This window comes from Pempheris klunzingeri, chromosome 8, assembly GCF_042242105.1.
Source record: "Pempheris klunzingeri isolate RE-2024b chromosome 8, fPemKlu1.hap1, whole genome shotgun sequence".
Taxonomy (NCBI): Eukaryota; Metazoa; Chordata; class Actinopteri; order Acropomatiformes; family Pempheridae; genus Pempheris; species Pempheris klunzingeri.
The window spans coordinates 7963416-7982846 of NC_092019.1; positions in this window are offsets into that span (position 1 = coordinate 7963416).

The window sequence follows — 19431 nt, forward strand, 5'->3', positions numbered from 1 at the left end:
CAGCCACACACACATACAGAGAGAGAGAGAGACGCCCTCCCCGTGGCCGCTCTAAGCCCCTCTGAGCCATATGAAATGTAGTCGGTGCAGGAGAAACCAGATACTGCTGGCTGTGTCACATTGCGTTTGCCGCCACCCGTCAGGAGCCGGTCTGTTTGACTGCCAGACGTTATGACAGCGTCAGTCATCCTCCAGCCCAGCAGCAGGCTGTGGGACAGAGAGGAGGAAGAGGAGGAGAAGGAGGAGGAGGAGGAGGAGGAGAGGGGGGAGCAAGACCTCCAGCACAGGCAGACTAGGAGGTGGTGAGAAAGGGAGTAAAGTCCTGCTTTTACTGGAAAACCAAGCAGGAATGTCTGATTTCACATGCAAACACGCCGCCCCATCCTGCATTTGATTTGATATTTGTATCATTTAAATTCAGAAGGTGATAGAGCTCAGTTTTCTTCTTTCTTCACATTCAGTCACACTTGCTAAGAAAAGGGTGGGTGATACCTACTTTTTCCAAAGATTTGAAGCAACCCTCTGGCTCTCTAACCTCTTACATTATGCTTGTCTGTCTGTGTGTGTGTGTGCCTGGCTTGGGGATTTGACAGCTGGCAAGTTGATGATTGAGCTGCTTATCCTGTCAGACCTGACGGCTAGACTTGCATTTTTATTTCATTTTATGCTGCTTTATATATTTTTTAGCCTAAGCTGCAGGAGGGTGCAATATGTCACCCCAGAAGGAGCGCAGATAACAGCCCGCTACAAACACTCATCACAGTCAAGGACACACACTCACACAAACACAGGTGCACACTCAAACAAACCTGCACTTCATACTTTCCATACACACACAGAAGATGTGACGGCAGCCCGGTTTGTCAGGTCATCCGACAGCGCAGACAGCACCGTGAGCTCCCATGTGGCCTGGAGAGTTTCCAGACAGCAGGACAGGAGGCCCGGACAGCAGCACCTCATGCCCTCGCCTCATCTCGGCGCTCACCCCACACCCCCTCCCTGGCCTTACCTCCTGCCTCACCCACTGCCTCTCACCGCTCAGGACAGCAACCCTCAGAAGAGCCCGGCAGGATGAGCGGTGATGGACAGGCCGTCTCTGGTGTGAACTCTCGCCTCCTCTGGCCAACGTCATGGACAGACAGCTCGCTGTGACATAAAGCAACAGAAAAGGAAACAGAGTTAAAGTGGTAATCCTCAAAATGCTTGTGCTTCGGCGGTGTTTTGTCTGCGTGCGTTGCTGTGATGTCTTTGCTTTGTGGTTTCATGTGCCAGTCAAGGTGTGTCGGTGGGATCGTCTGTAGGCTTCTGTAGGTGCTGCTCTTTTCTTTGCCACATCAGTGCTCATACTTCCCCTTATTCTTCAATGTATTTCATCTCAAATGTCAAATGCATCACCTCCGGTAAGCCCCATGCTTGGTTTTTAGAACAGCAAATGTCAAAGCCCTCATAATAGCTCAAATTTGATTCACTACTGTTATATTAGTGATTGACAGTTGTAAAATGGGCAAATGCTCAGTGGTGGAAGATGAAGCCACATTCTTTACTTCAGTAAAAGTATCAATACAACAAAGTAAAAGTACTGCATTGCAACTTAGTCCCGCTTAAATCTGCAGTGAAATGGCCCCTGTGGGTGACATATTATATTTGACTTTATTATTTATAGTCATTTATATTATATTGTGACCGATGCATCAATGTGCACTCACCATTTTCTTTTTCTAGCAGGATGAGTTGTAGTTAATTTGAACAACTTAACATACATTTTGGTATTTTTGGGGTGTTTCTTTTATTTTTTGTGAAATATTGGATAATTTTTTACCTTTTGGACCACAAAAAGTTATTAGCTAGAAATGAAACTGCTAAAACATCATAGGCATCTTAAGCGTAACAAGGGGCTCCAACAACACTTTGTTTTTTTGTAAGGTGTCACAAATTATGATGATTAGCTCCTCACGTGTTTGTCTTAATCAGAAAAGTAACCAGTAAGTCTAGCTGACAAACAAACATAATGTAAAGTAACAGGAAGGAGTACAATATTTTGTATAAATCCATAAATAAATGTACAAAATGGAAATTCTTATGTACCATGCAATTGTACTTAAGTACTGCACTTTCTTCTTTATTTCCACCATTCCTGCATGACAGTGTTGAATACTTCAGATGCAAACGGTGTGCGCCCGTAGACAAATGCTTGTATTCTGCATGGACCTCACTCAGAGCTGCTGTCAGTCTCCTTCATAGCCATTCTATGTATCACTACCTCAGAAATGAAGGCCCTCTTCTATGAATGATTAATAAACAAACCTATTAACAATGCAGCAGACATTTCACAAAAGGTTCATTTTCGGAAATACAATCTCCCTTTTGTTAATAATGTCCATTAATCATGTGAGGATGTCACTTAACGCAAGGTTAATGAAACACTGCTAATGCCTGGCTAATCTATCCCCAGTCAGAAAGCCGGTGTAACTGTAATTCCTAACCCTTTAAACTATTTTCCCGGGGATTCTCGCCATGTGATTGATGGATGCGGGACAGGGGATGTCCATTATTTTTAAGTGGAACACAGAGGCAGAATGTGGGGTCAGCTGTGGGCCGAACTCAGAAAGCTTTACCTGTCCAAGTGGCTAATGAACCACTGACAAGATATATGGGAACACTTTGGGGGAGAATTTGAGTATGACATAACAACTTGATAATGGATTTATTGTGGCGCTCTGAGCTATTCATTCACAATCAAGCATAATGTCCACGGCCTTCTTCCTCCACGGTCCTCAGCAGCAGAGTATTGATGACGAGAGTGGCTTCAACTAGTGCTGATCCTTGCATGTCGGCTCGTGCGTTGTTTTGTGTGTGGCTTGTTCTGACTTTCATTTTCCAGCTGTCAGGCCGACCTATTAAGCAGAGTATTATTTTTTTATGTCTGTGTGCATTGTGTCTGTGTAAGCATGGCGTGGTGTAAGCACAACATTAGGAGGGAATGTTTATTGTAATGTGAGTGTCTGGTGCCAGCTGAGCTGAGCTGCAAGCTGTTTGGAGAAGCGGGTGACTGTTTGATTGTGTGATGACAATGTGAGCCTTGCATCTCTCTTCCTTTCGTCTGTGTCTCTGAAGAATGCTGACATTAAATGTTTGATGTTGGCATGCACAACTGATGTACAAATAAAAACCTCACCAGTGAGACATGTTTTTTTTTTTTTTTTCTTCTTGTATTTTGACAATACATTTGTTGTTTCTGTTGTTTCCAGATTCGATTCAAGTTTACCTTTTCCCCCTTTTTAAAAGTTTGGATTGTTTTATCTCCTATTTTTTTTTCCCTCTTGAAACAGAAAGTCGCCAGAATTGAGGAGCAAAAACAGAAAATTCACTCGACTTAAGGATTAAATGCTTTCCAGTTGAACACCTCTTGGTTTTCAATGGGGGGTGTATACAGCATGACGCTATGAGAGTGGAGGTGGTGCTGGTAGAGGAGAGGCAGGTCAATATGAGTCCTAATAAAGCGTGAGTTCATTTCCCCGCTGCGCTCCCCCCTGGCCACCGACCGCTCCATATACAAGTCAAATCGGCTTTTTGCCTCCCAAAGCCCTGTGATTTATGACCCGGCTCCATTGACCAGACCAGCTAGTTTTCATTTTTGTTAAATCACGCGGCCTTTTAAATGAAACTATTGATTTAAAGTCAGCTTACTGAGGATTTAATTTGTATTTGGAAAATTAAAGCAGGTAACGCTTTATAATTTCACACTAGACTGGAGTAGAACCAGTTATCCCCTATCCCAGAACCCGCTGTGTCCCAAGAATAGACGCTAACCCCCACCCTCCCACCCAACACCACCTATACCCCCCTCATTTCTCCCTCCATCTGGTTTCACTGGCCACTTTGTGTGGCCATTAATGAATTTTGGACAGGGAGAGGAGGGATTTATAGCCCCAGGACTCAAGCCTGGACTGTCCCATGCTTAGTGCCCCTTTGCTCAGGGCTGCTGCCACAGCACATCAGCACTTAACTGCACTCTTTCCCCTGATTTCCTGTGACCTTGACTCGCACGGGCATTGTCTCAACTTGACTTTCAACTGGTCAACACCTCTCCAGTAGTTGTCAGGATGCTGCCTTTGCTGTCATTTCATCGTGGAGAAACTAGAAAAATCAGGTTAACTCATTCTTTCATCTGTGTATCAAAGAAAGGCTTTGTGTCAGTTTATTTGTTTGTTCACTGGTTTGTCACCACTGTTCCTCTTTCCATGAAACTTGGGGAAATGATGTATCAGTTCACGAGAGAAAACAGTAAAAACATCATCTCACATCCACTACATTCTGGTATTTTCAAAATGGCACTGCAGGGGAAGCTACTTTGTTACTCTCTCCATCACATGTACCCCTGCGTCCCATTTTGACAAAACCTGGAGAAATGATGCATCTCACCTTTTCAAATGTTACACTTCCTGGCCAAAAGAGGAAGCTACAATTACAGCTCAAAACATGGTGACATATACTGATTGTCCCTCATTTGTGGGGGAGAAGACATGCTCACTGTCGCCTTGTCTCAGCTTTGTCTCCAGGTCTGCTTCCGCTGTCTCCTCCGCTGACACCATGGCAGCCAGGCATCCCTCCCCGCTACCCCTCTCTCCTCTCCCCGCTCCCTCACCCCTCACCCTGCCATAAGCTCCTTCACCAAGCCCCTCATTAACCCCTCCCTTTCCCCTGGCATTGAAAAGGCGCTGTCTTTAAACCTGTCCCCGCATCTTCAACACAGTTTTCAATAGTGAGCATGTGGGCGGATGGGTGGATCCCTTTCCCCGTGCCCCCGCACTGACTGTTTTATATTATATTTAGTAATAATAATCACAGTTATCGCGCCTCCTCCTCCTCCTTCTTTTTTGTTAGAGCATCCCGCTAGCGGGGCGGTGGGATGGCATGGCTGTCTCTCTGGCCTCCTCACCTCCGAGAGGGCTGTGTGTGTCGCTCACCCTCCATAAAGGAGAGGGAGGAGCGGCGGGTGGGGGTGGGAAGCTCTAGGGTGTCATTAACTCCTTTCTTCTCCCCAGGAGGAAACAGCAGTTTGACTACCATGATCCTGACCCCCCACTCCATCCAGCACCTCATCCAGCATCCCCTCCTCTTGCCCTCCACAACCCCTTCACCCTTCTTGTTTCCTTCCATGCTCACGACCCCCAAGCACCCCCCTCTACCCCAACCCCCGGGGCTCTCCATAACTGTTTATTAACACGTCTTTGAGTTCACTACACTCTTTAAATTGAGCTCACCCCTCCACCCACTACCTTCACTCAGACGTCACTTGAAGCCTGTGCTTTTCCTTTCATTATCACAGACCTGTTAGCTCTGGATTCTTAACCTTTTAGCTCACTTCATGTGGGGGAATTTCCCTTCACTTGCCTTTGTTGTCCTAATCTCTGCCTATACTTCCTGTGGGGGCAGCCATGTTTTTACTTCATTAAATAAAGAGAAAACAGCATTTTATGTTTTATGTTAAAAGCAGAGAAAACTTTTTCTCACACCAAAAAGATCATCAGCTACATCCAGTCAATACTCAATATTAACTACATTGTCACCACAAAAAATATTTTTGGCACATTATCTTTAACTTAAGGATAAGATATCTTTTCTTCTGATAATGTATCAATACGAATATTAAGATTAAGATTAAGATTAAAATGCACCTTTATTCATCCCCCAAAGGGGAAATTTGCAGCTACAGCTACATTCAGAAGCATTTACAGTGAAAGAAAAAAGAAAAAGGAAAGAAAATTAAGTTAAAAAATAAAATAAAATAATTAAAATATGTATGTTTATTAATCTATTTTGCCTCATGTTAGGCAGCAATGTGCCATACGTATATCAGCTATCAACTATTTTTCCACTTAGTAATAAGTTAGTCCAGTTGAAAGTTAGTCTTATCAAACCCATTTCTGTGCCACATGTATCCTTGCTTTCTAAAAGGTCATTCCCACCCCAAATTTCAATTTGTTTATGTTGAATCGAATAACGAGTCGTAGTTTTTAAACACTGCAGCATCGTTACCGGCACTGTCTGATTCAGCTGCACACATCATCAGCTTTTACAACATGTAAAAAATTAAATATTTATAAATGGGAGGATGTGAGAGTCAGAAAACTTTATGTTGCATCAGGGCTATGATATGCAGTGGAGGCTGAGAACCAACTTAGGTTAGAGGGCAACGATGAGTGTGCGAACATAAGTACATACAGTACATACAGTACACATTTTCCCACAAATTAGTCTAATTACCTAAATTACTATAATTAAAAAGCATAAAAGCATTTCTGAAACAGCCTAAATAATAAGAGTAAACATAATCATTTAAGACAGTAAAATCTGGGACTGTCTTGGACACTTTTTATAAATAGGATCAATCAGAGATTGAGAACAGCTGTCGGTCAGGTCTGGCTTTGATTGTTTAAGTCTCCGGAGGAGGATGTTTGACTGAGTTTGGGACGATCCAGGACAGTAGTAGCTGACTGACTGTATGAGTGTCCCAGAGGGAGATTGCACAAGGGTCTCTGGGCTGTGCTGCCAAGCACATATCTCTCTCCTCCCATAAACATCACAGAACACTGATGTCTTTAAAAGGCCCTGAATGACATCTGGGAGTGGAAGAACACTGTGATTAATCGCCACGTTGATTCTCATGGAAATCATCCCGGGTCGACGCAGAAAGAGAGGAGGAGGAGCCGAAAACCGTGTGAAACCGACTCTGGCCAAATACACAAAGATGATTGCTCACAAGGGGATTTTTATGTTATCAAAAAGAGGATTGTTCTAAATACAATGGCCTTCCTCTTGTGCCAATGCGCTAGTCCATATTTCAAATCTATTGCTTATAAATTGTCATTTGAGATTGTTTAAAATAGGAATGTCTTGCATACAACTTGATGTAAAGACTTTTAAATCATTCCCTAATCACGTCCCAGTTATTGATCAACCCACTGAATTGCAGAGATGAGATAGAATAGCAGAAACACATGGATCTTTTTTGTATTTACAAATCGCTTGTATGAATCAGTTGTGGTCAAAAAAAAAATCTTCAAATGTGCATCATGATTGAATGAGCAACATCAATTAGTAAGACAAGTGTTGTACTCATAAGTGTTAGGCAGTAAATGTAGGCTTGTACTTGATTTAATGGGGATGTTGGGTACTGAGTCAGTGGCTGTGATTTCCCTCAGGAAAAAAAAACCCTGTATCTCTTGTAAATGCTGTGCATGTACCAGCTTAGGTAATTCATCCAGGGGGATTCAAATAAACTGATCTCAATGATAAATGCAGGCTTTGGAAAGACATAGATAGATGTGCGTTCTTAAAAAAAAAAAAGGTGTACTGCATTTGAGAAACTGTGGAATTCAAAACATTACTTCTTCATAACAAAGCCTTGGAAAGTTGAGGCTGACACCACCAAAAATGAATGAAAGTTCAATGGCATTCTGAATGTTTGTCAGGAGGTGTAGTTTATACTGTTTGGCATAACTGCCTTCCCCAAGCCATAAGTCTATGCCAGCATTAAAAACAAATAGCTGGACTGAAAAAAGCAAGGAAGGAGGAAATTTGCCCGAGTGAGGAATTGATTTTGTCTGGCCCAAGAGAGTACTTCATTCTTGGTCACGGCAGCAGGAGGGCTCAGAGACGTGTTTTACTAACAGGAGAGCAAAGGCACCCATGCAAAACTATTTTTTAACAGCGCCTGGAAAAATCACCCACTCCTGTGCACCATTTTTTTTCTTCTTTACAGATGACACAATACTTTCCAGTCACTTGTCACCAGGAGCACCTCACGGTCACTTTTCAGATTTAAAGCTGCAGTGGTGCAAAGTACCACCTTTTGCTATGCAAGCAGGAGCAAAGATAAACTTGCTATGTTAGTTTTATGGTAAAAGTGAACATGGGATCCTCATGGAAAGGACTTCCCACTGAAGTTATATAAGTCATACTGAGCACACTTCATAAACTTTGCTGCACATGTCTGCATTTATAGTTAATCCCGATATTTTGTGGTTAGATAATATTACAAGTTGCAACAGGCTATTGATTTTGATTCCAGGCGATTATGGCAAATGATAATACAGTTCTCCCCATATAATTGAATATCTCTTTTCTTACTCTATCAAAACACACGATACAGATAGAGTGCACGCCACGGCTGTCACCGTTTCTGTCCACCTCAGCAGAAGCAGCTGGTTTTATAGGGCTGGTAAGGAGCGGAAAATGTGAATAAGCGAATTTGGAAAGCCTGACTCTCCTCTGCAGTGCTATGCAATTTGCAATTTAGTGTGAGAGCTAAGTGGCTCATTTTTATGTGAACACCATTGTGTTCCTAACTGTGCAGCAAACAATCGCTGTTCCAAGGCAAAGAATGACACAATGTGAACAATGGAACAATGAAGGCCTTTTTTCTCTCTGTTGCTGCCTGGAGGAAAAAAAAAGATCCTTACAAAACAAAAAAAAAAACTGGGCTGGTATAATTGTTTTCTAAGGCTGTGATCCGGAGATGTTAAGTATTTTTTTTATTTTTTCAGGGAGGAGACAAGATGATGCACAAAAGAATGTGAAGTGCGCACTGTTACACACACTCGCGCAGACGCACACGCATGCCGGGGGCCGTGTTCACATGAAAACACACACTCAGGTGCACATGTACACGGCGCATATCAGCCGGTGCCGCCTGATGTCATGTGTGTTAGTGTGTATGTTGACAGGGATCAGCGATGGGTGTTAAAACATTTCAGGGCCCTGCTCTCCCCACAGCCATAGCATTGACAGTGTGAGACCTGCCACTGAGCAGCCTAACCTGACACTATCTATCACTGGGAGCATGCAGGAGTCAATGCTACACTGCACACACCGACACACAATCTCCCTCACTGTCGACTGCACTCTGTCTCACTTCCGCTGCTTGGCTATTTCATTCCCTCTCTCTGTATTTATGTATGTCTCTTTGTCCCTCTGCCTCTGCTCCTCTCAATGACACCAAAATCCACACACACACACACACACACACACACACACACACACACACACACACTCAAAACTCCGCGCACACACAGTCTAAGGGATTCCTGGAAGTCTTGCATGCATGTCATAAATCAAAATGATCATATCAGTCTTGCGCACAAAGCCGTATTTATTGCAAGGAATGATGATACAATAGATTTCATCCTCCCCTGTGCTCTGTGTGGAAACACATTATCAGTTGGTGTATCAAACTTTGTGTATGTTTGTGTGTATGTGTGTGTGTGTGTGTGTGTGTGTGTGTGTGTGTGTCTCACTTTCAGTCCCACCCACCAAACACTTGACTCTTTCCAAAAACCACCCCCGGGTGGCTTGTAGGCCTACATCTGTTTGTGATATACAATGTAATACAACACCTCACCCACACGCTACAATGTCACAGATTCATGGTATGACAAGGAATTGACACGGCGTACTTTCCCAGAAGGTCTTGCTCTTAACGGCTGCAACCACCCCCCTACCGACGCAACCAACCACCCCCCCCCTTCAAATTCTCACCCCGGTAACATGGACAGCCCATAATAGCAGACATGAATCTGTGTCTCCCCTTGCTCCAAACAGATGCTGGCTGTCCATAAATCACATGCCTCCATTTTGTTGAGGAGAACAAAAAGCGTTGTTTCCGTGGGCCTGGTAATAATCCCTGTGCCCCATGTTGTGTTTTGTCTCTGGGCCGGCTCTCGTCTCCACTCTCCTCTGTCACGCTCCGGCTTCTCCACATGCATTACAATAGGGGCAGCCAGGTGATGAATATTTGTGTCTGGCCTGCCGTTAAGATTTCATTAATCACCCCAAGACTTGAGAGCAAAGCAGCGTACCTGGCCGGCCAGCAGGCAGCGGGCCTCCGTATACAACCTCCTGGGGATGACGCGCAGCCATGTTGTGTTATGGTATGGCAAGGCTTATTTGTTGTATTTGTCTCCCTTCTCTCTTTCTGTCTTGCTGTTTATGGTTCCAAGTAACACAGTTTCTCTAAAAAGAATGAATTCGCTGAAAGGAGCAAAAAGAAAAGTTTTTACTGTCCAATAGCACAAAATAACCATGATATGTCAGCAGGGGCTTGTTATGGCTGTTGATCAATATCAACTGAGTCAACAATTATTCGGCCAGGTGTTGAGATTTCTGGCTTTCAAAACTCTATATTTGCAACTGTGCAATGATGGAAGAGAGTGCTACAAGTATGTAACTGGAGCCGCAGCAACATTTCGGCTTTAAAAATGTACAAAGGCTCATTCTGAAGCCAAAAATAAAAATTACAAGGCGGTGATATTATCTTAAGACTTAGCATATTAGGTCCACTTTAGGCAGGTTAGTTAGATGGGAGAGATGGAAAGGTTCTCAAATTGATACACGTTCTTCCAGTGTGTTTAGCAAATGCTTTCACTTTTTCTGGTTGCCAGTTTGTAAAGGCCGCAGGTCACTAACATTTCAGTACAGTAACTTTCTTGGCATTTCCTCCCATTTATTCATCTTTTTTTAGCCACACTAGTGGCTGTCAGGATGCAATGTCTGTCAGATGGTTGGCTGCAGTTGGTTCAAGTATCAGGTGAATTCCCATTAAATTCTGTACAGACTTTTTATGTTCCCATTGCAACGTACTTCTGGCTTTGGCATTTTTCTGACTGTTCCTCTAGCACAACCATGGAGTTGTCCTTTATGTTTTTGTTTTTACATCAAAAACTATTGTCCAGTATTTGTTAAAGGTGAATATATAGATAGTAGCCTCACAGGCCATGTCTTTAGACTCTTAGGCTTGTTGATCTTCATGTGTTAAGGTAAACCATCTTGACATTCAGTTTTCTTTTTATCCTGTCACACACTGTTTGAAACCATCATGCACCTGAATCAATGTGACAATGGCTACTTGAGTTCATTTGAGTTGTGTTCCAACAGAGCCTGAAGCAAATTTTTGACCGGTATTCACTAAAATTTGTCGATTTGTAGATTCATGAAGCCCTGGGATACACATGAAATCTTCGCTCAAGTTTCACTTATGTTGAAATATGTCGCCCAAGTTGAAACATTTTCAACTTGTATTAGAAATCAGCTGTAGCTCAAACTGATTTTTTTACCCTCTCAGTATTGAGACCTAATTACGGAGCCCCTAAGGAGACACGATGAAATAAAAAATAGGGGGAAAAAAAGATAAAATACTTTTCTCTAAATAAATTTTCCAGAGAAACTTTTGCATTCTCTTAAGAAACTTTGTTCTCTGTCGTAACTTTTGGGGGGTCTCGCAAAACTTTTTAATTTAGGTCAATGTACTTCTGGGTCAGAGCACCATGGAAACAACCACAACAACAGAGAAGCACACACCCGTTGGAGAGCTTCATAAAATTTCTGGTGCTGTGCTGGGCAGCAAGTGAGAGACATCTGAAGAGAATACTTAGTGCAAAGGGACACTCTCACTGCAGAGTGTATGTACTCTGACCTGGCGGCTCCGGCTGAATTCATTAGCAACTGACCGCAGTACTCTGGACAGCTTCACGATGTATGCTTTGACATAGACTGCATGTGAGGAGAGGATGTGCGCTTGGTGTTGAAGAAATTGGATCTCAGAGTGTCATTAAGGCAGACATGTCAGACAACGGACCTACTTCTCAAAATGGCTAAACTTCATGTGGCACCTCTCCCGCAGGTGTGACCTGGAAGTACACTGACCTAAATACATTAAAAAAAAAAATTGTGGGAAACCGCAAAAGTTTTGCAAGAGAAAGCAAAAGTTTCTGGGGAGAATGCAAGAATATTTTTCTTTTTCCCCCACCTATCTGCTTTTTTCATACATACATTTCAGCACAGTACCTAAAAGCAGGGATTGAAAGTCTCAAAGGTTAACCTTAGTAAAACATTTACCAAAACATTACTGCAGACACACAACCTAACCGCTGTCTTTTTCGCTCTTTTATCTTCTTTCTAGTCCTTTCCTCTTTTTTATGGCACTGGTGAGGGAGTAACAGATGGAGAGACAGAGTGCAGGGATGATGAGGACGTAAAATGTGCAACGTTTACTCATTTGCTTCTTTATTGTCTTTTGCTGCAGGAGCAGAGCGAGGGAGTAAGTGGAAAACAAACCAATGGGTACAAGGACACAGGCCTCCCGAGCCTCATTCACCAACCAATCGGCCTTGATAGGATCTACCAGCTGCCAAGGATACACCGACTCCCTCTCTCTCCCTTCCCTCTCACCCTACCTCTCTCTATTCACCCTTTGCCTCCCCACCTGTTCTCTCACTGTCAGTCAATTTTTACTCTCTTTTTCCTGTCTTTTTGCACCCCTCCCCTTTACTGCCCTCCCTTTCTTCCTGTCTGTAATGCAGAGCGGTGATGGATAGACATGTGCCGGCGTACAGAGGAACCTATTTGGACTGGTGTGTCAGCCCATCTTTATCAAATGTTGCAGAGGTATATTCTCTTGCTATGCTTCATTACTCTGGAATGGCGGGCCCTGAAATGTTTGACTGCTCTGTCTTCTCTCCTCAGACCCCCTCCACCTCAGCTTCCCCCCACCCTCCCACTCATTTAGCGGCTGTGAGCTGTAGTATTGGGGCTGTGGAGTGAGTGTGAGCATTGCTGTCTTACCCTCTCTGCCGGCTGGCCGAGGGAACACAGCGATGCCTCGGGGGGTAGATATCGATTCCATTGCATGGCTGAGGCGCTAATGAAGCCCCTCCCCTGCCTACCCATTCTCATGACAACCAGCTGCCATAGCGGGCCACGATTGGCTTAGCCACAACGTCGCCTCTGCCAATCAAAACTCCACTGACAGCCCCTGTGTCTGAGCATGACCTCAGGATGACATCACTGGAAAGGCATTAAAGTAATAAAGAGCTTGGTAGTACACTACTGTAAAGGGCAGTGCAACATAAAGACTCATCGATCAGCTCATACAGAATCTAAATTGAGGTGTTTCACTCTTAGTTGAATGAGAGGTCAGCTCTCCCTGAGTAGCCTCTCAGGAAAAACTTTTCTCTCACAGTCAATCTGTTCTGTCATAATATTCTCTGTATATCTGCGCCGCACACCTTGTCGGTGAGCTCGGGACTAAATGTGTGTGTGGATGAAGGTATATCACCCCGCAGGAAGAGGGAATCAATAGTAAATCCTCCTGAGCTGGAGGTATTTCTCCAGAGAGGTTGGGACTGTAAGCCAAATCAATGAGGAATACAGACAGCATCTTGGACTTGATGGACATTTGGAGTGATGGGAATCAGGCCAGAGCCAAATTATAGCAACTGTCATAATGGGGAGGATGACACTTGTCCGAAGCCCAAATGGAGCTCCAGCTTTAGGTGGAGGTCCAAAACAGAAATGCCTCCTCATAGGTCATCATTAGATCCATTGCAAGCTTGTTCATTGTGTTATTTTCAACATTATTTCAAAGAATGACACTGAGTATCAACCAGGATGGAGCCAAACTGGAGGGCAGCCAGTTCAACTGTTAGATTTGTTGCAGTCATATTGAAGCTCTCCCCGAGGCCAGTGGAGCCTGTGTTCCTCCACCAGCCCCATTTGGACCTGACTGGCCTTTCCCCAAATAGCCCGTTTGGCCCTATAATCCATGACAGGAGACGGGGGCACTATGGGATCAAAGGGAAAGCGTGGAACCCTAAAGAAGCCATAACTCTGGGGTTTAATTGTGTTTCGAGTAAATGTCAGAGCACCCCAGACGTCTGGGAATCATCTGCCTGCCTTTAATACCGGTTATTGTCATTCTATCAAACAAAATCACATTTGGACCAAAATATTTGGAGAAGTAGCATGTGGGAGATTCACTCCACGCAGAGCAGTAAATTAGAGAACAAATGTAAACGGGGAGCTGTTTTATGACACACACAGTAAACATGTTGTAAATTGGACTGTCATTGGTTCATTTCTTTAAAAAGCTACAGAGAAATGTGTGCTGGATGTTAAAGGGAGAGGTTGTGTTGATCATCTGCGGTAAGATTGCTTTATAACTAGAGTGAAACAGAGTGGCTCATGCGTCTGTGATAATTAGAACTATATTCTGCTTTGCATAATCGCCCAGAAAGATAAAAAAAAGTTGAGATGAAGCATTATCAAAACAATGATAACTGCATGGGGGGACGTTATCAATATATCTGTTTCACATCCTGAATTCTCTCTCATATTTTGACAACCTATATAGCACATTTAACCTTCGGTGTCTGTTTCTCAAAATGAAATTGCACCGTGAAAAAAAAAAAAGGAGAAAAGAAAGACTCATATTACCGTGAAAAAAGATGGCTTTTCTCTGGAACAATAAGCAGTCCTTGAACTCCACGTCATTAAAGTGAATGCCATCATTTCCTTTCATTAAGATGACTGTGTGCAGACACATATTGCAGTTGGAAGGCGAAGCTGCGGCAGGAGACTCATTTAAAAACTGCCCTAATCTGGAAAATGATTCTAATGTTTCTCAAATGTTATATCCTCCCAACATAGCATGTGAAACGCTTAAGAGAGCGGTAACATTTTGAGGCATTTAAACGAGTCGCTGCTTAAAAAATGTACCCTGAGAGCTGCTTTTCCCGCTTTCACATATATCTCCAATATTTTTGACAATAAATATTGAAAAACCGAATAAAATCCGTATCTCTTCCCCCCACACAGATTATGGTTATCACATGCAAAAAGGCCTCTAATAAATTGCGAGTCTCCGTTCCTGCTTTTTCCTTGGTGTCAAAGCGTAGAAATAGTCGTGCCCTCTCTTGTTTTCCTCATTTGACTCAACGGGTGTGAAACAGTCCCTCATATCCTTGTCTTGTCTATAAGAGATGAAATGACTTTAAGACTGTGCAGTGTTGCCACAGGCAGGCCGGCTGAAAGGCTATTTCAGGAGAAATGGACATGGACATAAATATCCTCACGGGGTGCTTTGTAATAAAAAAAGAAAAAAAAAAAAACACAATGTTATGAAACGCAGTGAAACATAAAGAAAGAAGGAGGTGTGTGTGTGTGTGTGCGTGTGCGTGTGTGTGTGTGTGTGTGTGGGGTGGTGGAGGGGAAATATCCATCAAATTAACACATCAGTGGCTTTGATTGTAATCTCTCCGCCCTGGCTCTTGCTCTGCCACGCTAGACAAGCAGCCAAACGTGATTTATCAATGCAAAGCTAATGGCATCAATATGAATCTAACTAAAAATCAATATTTCATTACCAAATTGTTAGCGAGAATGAAGAAAAATGGCCACGGCCGGAGCGTTCTCCAGGGTAGGAGCATCTGGAGTTCAATGTGACAAGATGAGCGATGCGTGACTCGGGGCTCGAGGAAGGACACGGCGAGGACAGGACTCAGTCTCGGCACACTTTGAACCCTCTCTCCCTTTCTCCCTCCTCCGTGTTTCAGCCGACCCAACAATGTTCCCTCCACTTTATTATGTTTTCGCCGTTCACTTCCTCTCCCTCTCTCTTTCCTCCTTTCATATCTTTATCACGCCGTTTCCTCTATCTATCAATCTCACGGTGTGTGTCAGCGAGGGTGTCGGCGGAGGACCACACAGTGTTTCACATTCCTCCTCAATTAATGACCAACTCGAACATGGAGCCACTCAATCTCCCCCCGCCACCTCACCCCACCTCTCCCGCGCACACACACACACACACACACACCCCATTTCAATTATTTTTGCCTCCTTTGAAGACAAGTCAGCATTTTTTTATCTATTCCCCTTCCCCTTCAGTCTCTCTCTACCTCTCTTCCTCCCAGTGGATATATCTCCCAAGGCTCATCACACGTTCTCCTAACCAGCACTGCATGGCTTCTCCTGTAATGAGCGCGAGAGAGAAAGAGCAAGAAAGAGAGACAGAGTATGAGAAAGAGAGCACAGAGAGAGGGAGAGGGAGGCTGGGTTGATGGCTAAGACACCTACCTCTGGACTAGATCACGCCTCCCTCAGATGTGACCTTCACTTTATTTATATTCTAGTTTTTAGTAACGAGTATTTATTAGGGAGGGCCTGTGATTGTGGCTCTCTGTCAGGTAAGTAATGATGCACCTTTGTGCTTCTGCAGCAGCCCCGGTTGCAATTAAAAACAAACACTCTTTCTCTTTCTCTCTTTTCCCTTTCTGCATCATCCCATCAACTCCCCCAAACACACACACACACCGGCACAAATAACTCCCTCCCTCCTCCAGTGTTTGGACACACTCCAGTTCTACCTTCGTCTTCTTCTTCTTCTTCCTCTTCCTACAGTCTCCCCCTATTGCCACTTGCTCATTTATGTGTCCCCTGGGAGGAGGTGGTAATGTCCGAGAGGCCCATTTCTCTCCAGCAGGAACGGACAGGTCCACTCCTCCGAATGAAAAGGGGAAGGGGGTGATTGTAAAACATGTGTCATTACAGTGTCAAAACACCACACAAGCACAATGACTCCATCCTCCATCCTTCGCCTTCGATGTTTCGGAGGGAATTCATCCCCTAATTTATGGCTCATGAGATAAGCATCCCTGAACTGTGTTGGTGTGCTAAAGGCCTGGCAATGACGAATATCATACATGGGCAGAGCGGCTAATATGAATGCTAATATTGCCCCTGACATACAGTAAATCGACCCCGGGTGTGAAACATATGCGGCTTTGGATAAAGTGTTCATGTTTCCATTCGTGGGAGATTAACCTGCTATGGATTTTATTGACATTTGCACACAGTGGAGCAGGAGTGTGGGAAAAGGAGTGTGTGGGGGGATGTCGAGGAGTGTGGGGTATGGGGGCTCTCACACAAACACAGCAAATGTAAAAAAAAAAAAAGAAAAAGAAAAAAAAAAAGAAGGAAAAAACGTTGCCTCCCACCTAAAGTATAGGAACACACGTACACACTCAGTATCAGCAGCACCTTTCTGCTCCAGCGCTACCATAATCCAACAGTAGGTAGGGAGCACCAGGAAGTACTCGGATCCTTTCAGTAAGTGCAAGTCATAATGCTGCAATTTCAAAATACTCTGTACACTACAAGTACAAGTTCTATGATCAAAATTTTCAGCATTACAAAAGTATCGGAATGAAATGAAATTAGAGTATTCAAAGCTATGAAAATATTATATTCTGTAAGTGGGTTATTAATGTTGCATCAACATCTGACATTTCAATATTGTAGCCAGTTAAAATGACGCTAATTTTGACTACTTTGGCACTTTAATAATTGTTTTTAATAAACTGATACATTTTGGATGTAAAATCTTAATCTTAAACAGTAACCAGATACTCTGCCTGTCAGATAAATGTAGTGGAGTAAAAAGTGCAGTTTTTTCACTGTGGAGTAGAAGCAAGTCAAGTAGCATTAAATGGAAACACTCAAGTAAAGAGCAAGTACCTCAAAATCGCAGTGAATGTACAGTAAAGTACATTTACTAGCAATAATTCTATATTTTCATTCGTATATGGTGTTTTTATATGCTTTGGGCAGTTCAGAAACAAAAAAATAAATAGATAACTGACCAACTAATCAAATTTAAAAAGGGAAAGATGTACAAATACAAGATTGTAAATCAAACCAGTTGTATAATGTTGAACTAGCTTTCTTAGGCAGGTTATGCTCATTCTCACTCTTGCCTTTCTTGCTGCAAAAAACACAGTCATGCTTTAAAAGAAAAGAGCATTGCTAGCTAAATGAATTATTACTTTTTGATTCATTTTTTAGTCACATACTTCAATTAATCACCCGTGGACTTGCTGCTCAGGCTGCAAACAGCCTTGTAGTCCTGTGTGGCTGTGTATAAATATGGGTGTATCAGCGCGGAGTATAGCATGGCTTGGTCTCATGTCTTAGAAATGAGGCTAACAAGACTTTCGTTTTGTCTTAATGAATAAATTAGAGAAGGTAATGCATAATACATAGATGATCCCATGTTGGATGGAGTGATAGATAATACATATCTTTCATTATTTATTTAATGACATTAACTTGGTCGGGAGGTTTGGAGCCAAGAGTCCAGCATATATAGAGCCTGATTAGAATAGCAATCAGGCTGAATCACCTTACCCCCGTCTGGCCAACGCAACGAGTAACCTGGCCATTAAGGAAACGCTAGACGATTGAAAAAAAGCAAACTACTGTCAGAGAGATAGACCAATTACATCCTGTTTAGGAGCTTTGAATACCTGCTGTGTCCATGAGCAAAGCATGATTAAAGTGGCCACGTTAATAATGATAAACAAAGACCTGCTAACGTATTAATCTCTATGATATCTGACTCTTGACTCTTCTTCCCTAATAAGTCCAGCATTCACATTCTTTTGGCTGTCCACCAAATCCCAAGGGAATTATTTGACTCTTCTCTTGGCTGCTAAGTACACCAGCTAGTTGGATACTTTGTCTGCCGTCTGTTGGGTGCCGGGCAGTTAGTGTAAAGTGGGTTTACAGGATCAAAGCTGGAAAAAATGATGCCTGCTACTGCTTGAAACAGAGTTGATGAGAGCAATGAGACTGAACCAACAAGAAAAGTTGTGCGTCATCAAGCAAGTGAACTGTCTTAAATGACATATCGCTGACAGGAAAATGCAGAAAACACTTCACATTTTCCAGAGGAACTTGTATTAAATATTAATTGTTAAAGATAAAGCAACAACATGCACAAAATATACTAATACAAAAGACTACAAAAATAATGTCCAGTGATGATGTTGGATAATCTGTGTAAATACTGTCCAGCCAACAACATAACAGTTTATCAACAGATGAAACACAAAATATTGAGAGTGTCATCTCAGAGATTGTAAATCTGGCCGGACAGTGAGGCGTCTAATGGAGTCATTTGGTTAGCAGCGGTACCCCAGCCCCCTGTTCCTTACCCCCCCCTGTAAGCGATTACAGGTTTTAATCAGCCATACAGCTCGAGACCAATTAATTGTGGAATAAATTAGCCAGTTTGGCTCAGACCTCACCGCTCAACAATAGAAAGAGAGCAGGGAGAAGCGGGGACTGATGGTGTGGGATAGGGCAGGGCTGAGAGCCATTAGGTGGAGCTCATAAGGCCACAGTAGGGTAATGGGACTGGTGTGTTGCTCCTGGCTCAGTTGGTTCATAACATGTAATTTAGGGCGCTGTGACTGGCATCACAGCCAGAAACAAATCAACACTGTAAAAGTCAATAGATACAATGATCAATAACCAGTGACTCAAGGGTAAATGTTGATTCATGATTTTCCAATCTGCTGTTCTGTCATATATTTGCCACTTTTATGACACATACATTCATCATACAATCAGTGATTTGTAAAATGAAATAAAAACAATTGAAGTACATTCAGGTGAAAGCCAAAAGACAGGGTTCTTCATCTAGAGGGATTTTATTCACAGATATTGTCAATTGGCCCATATCAAGAAATTCCTGACATCAGCATTCAAGTGTCCCATTAGAATTTCCACCATTTACCTGGGGTATCTAACCAA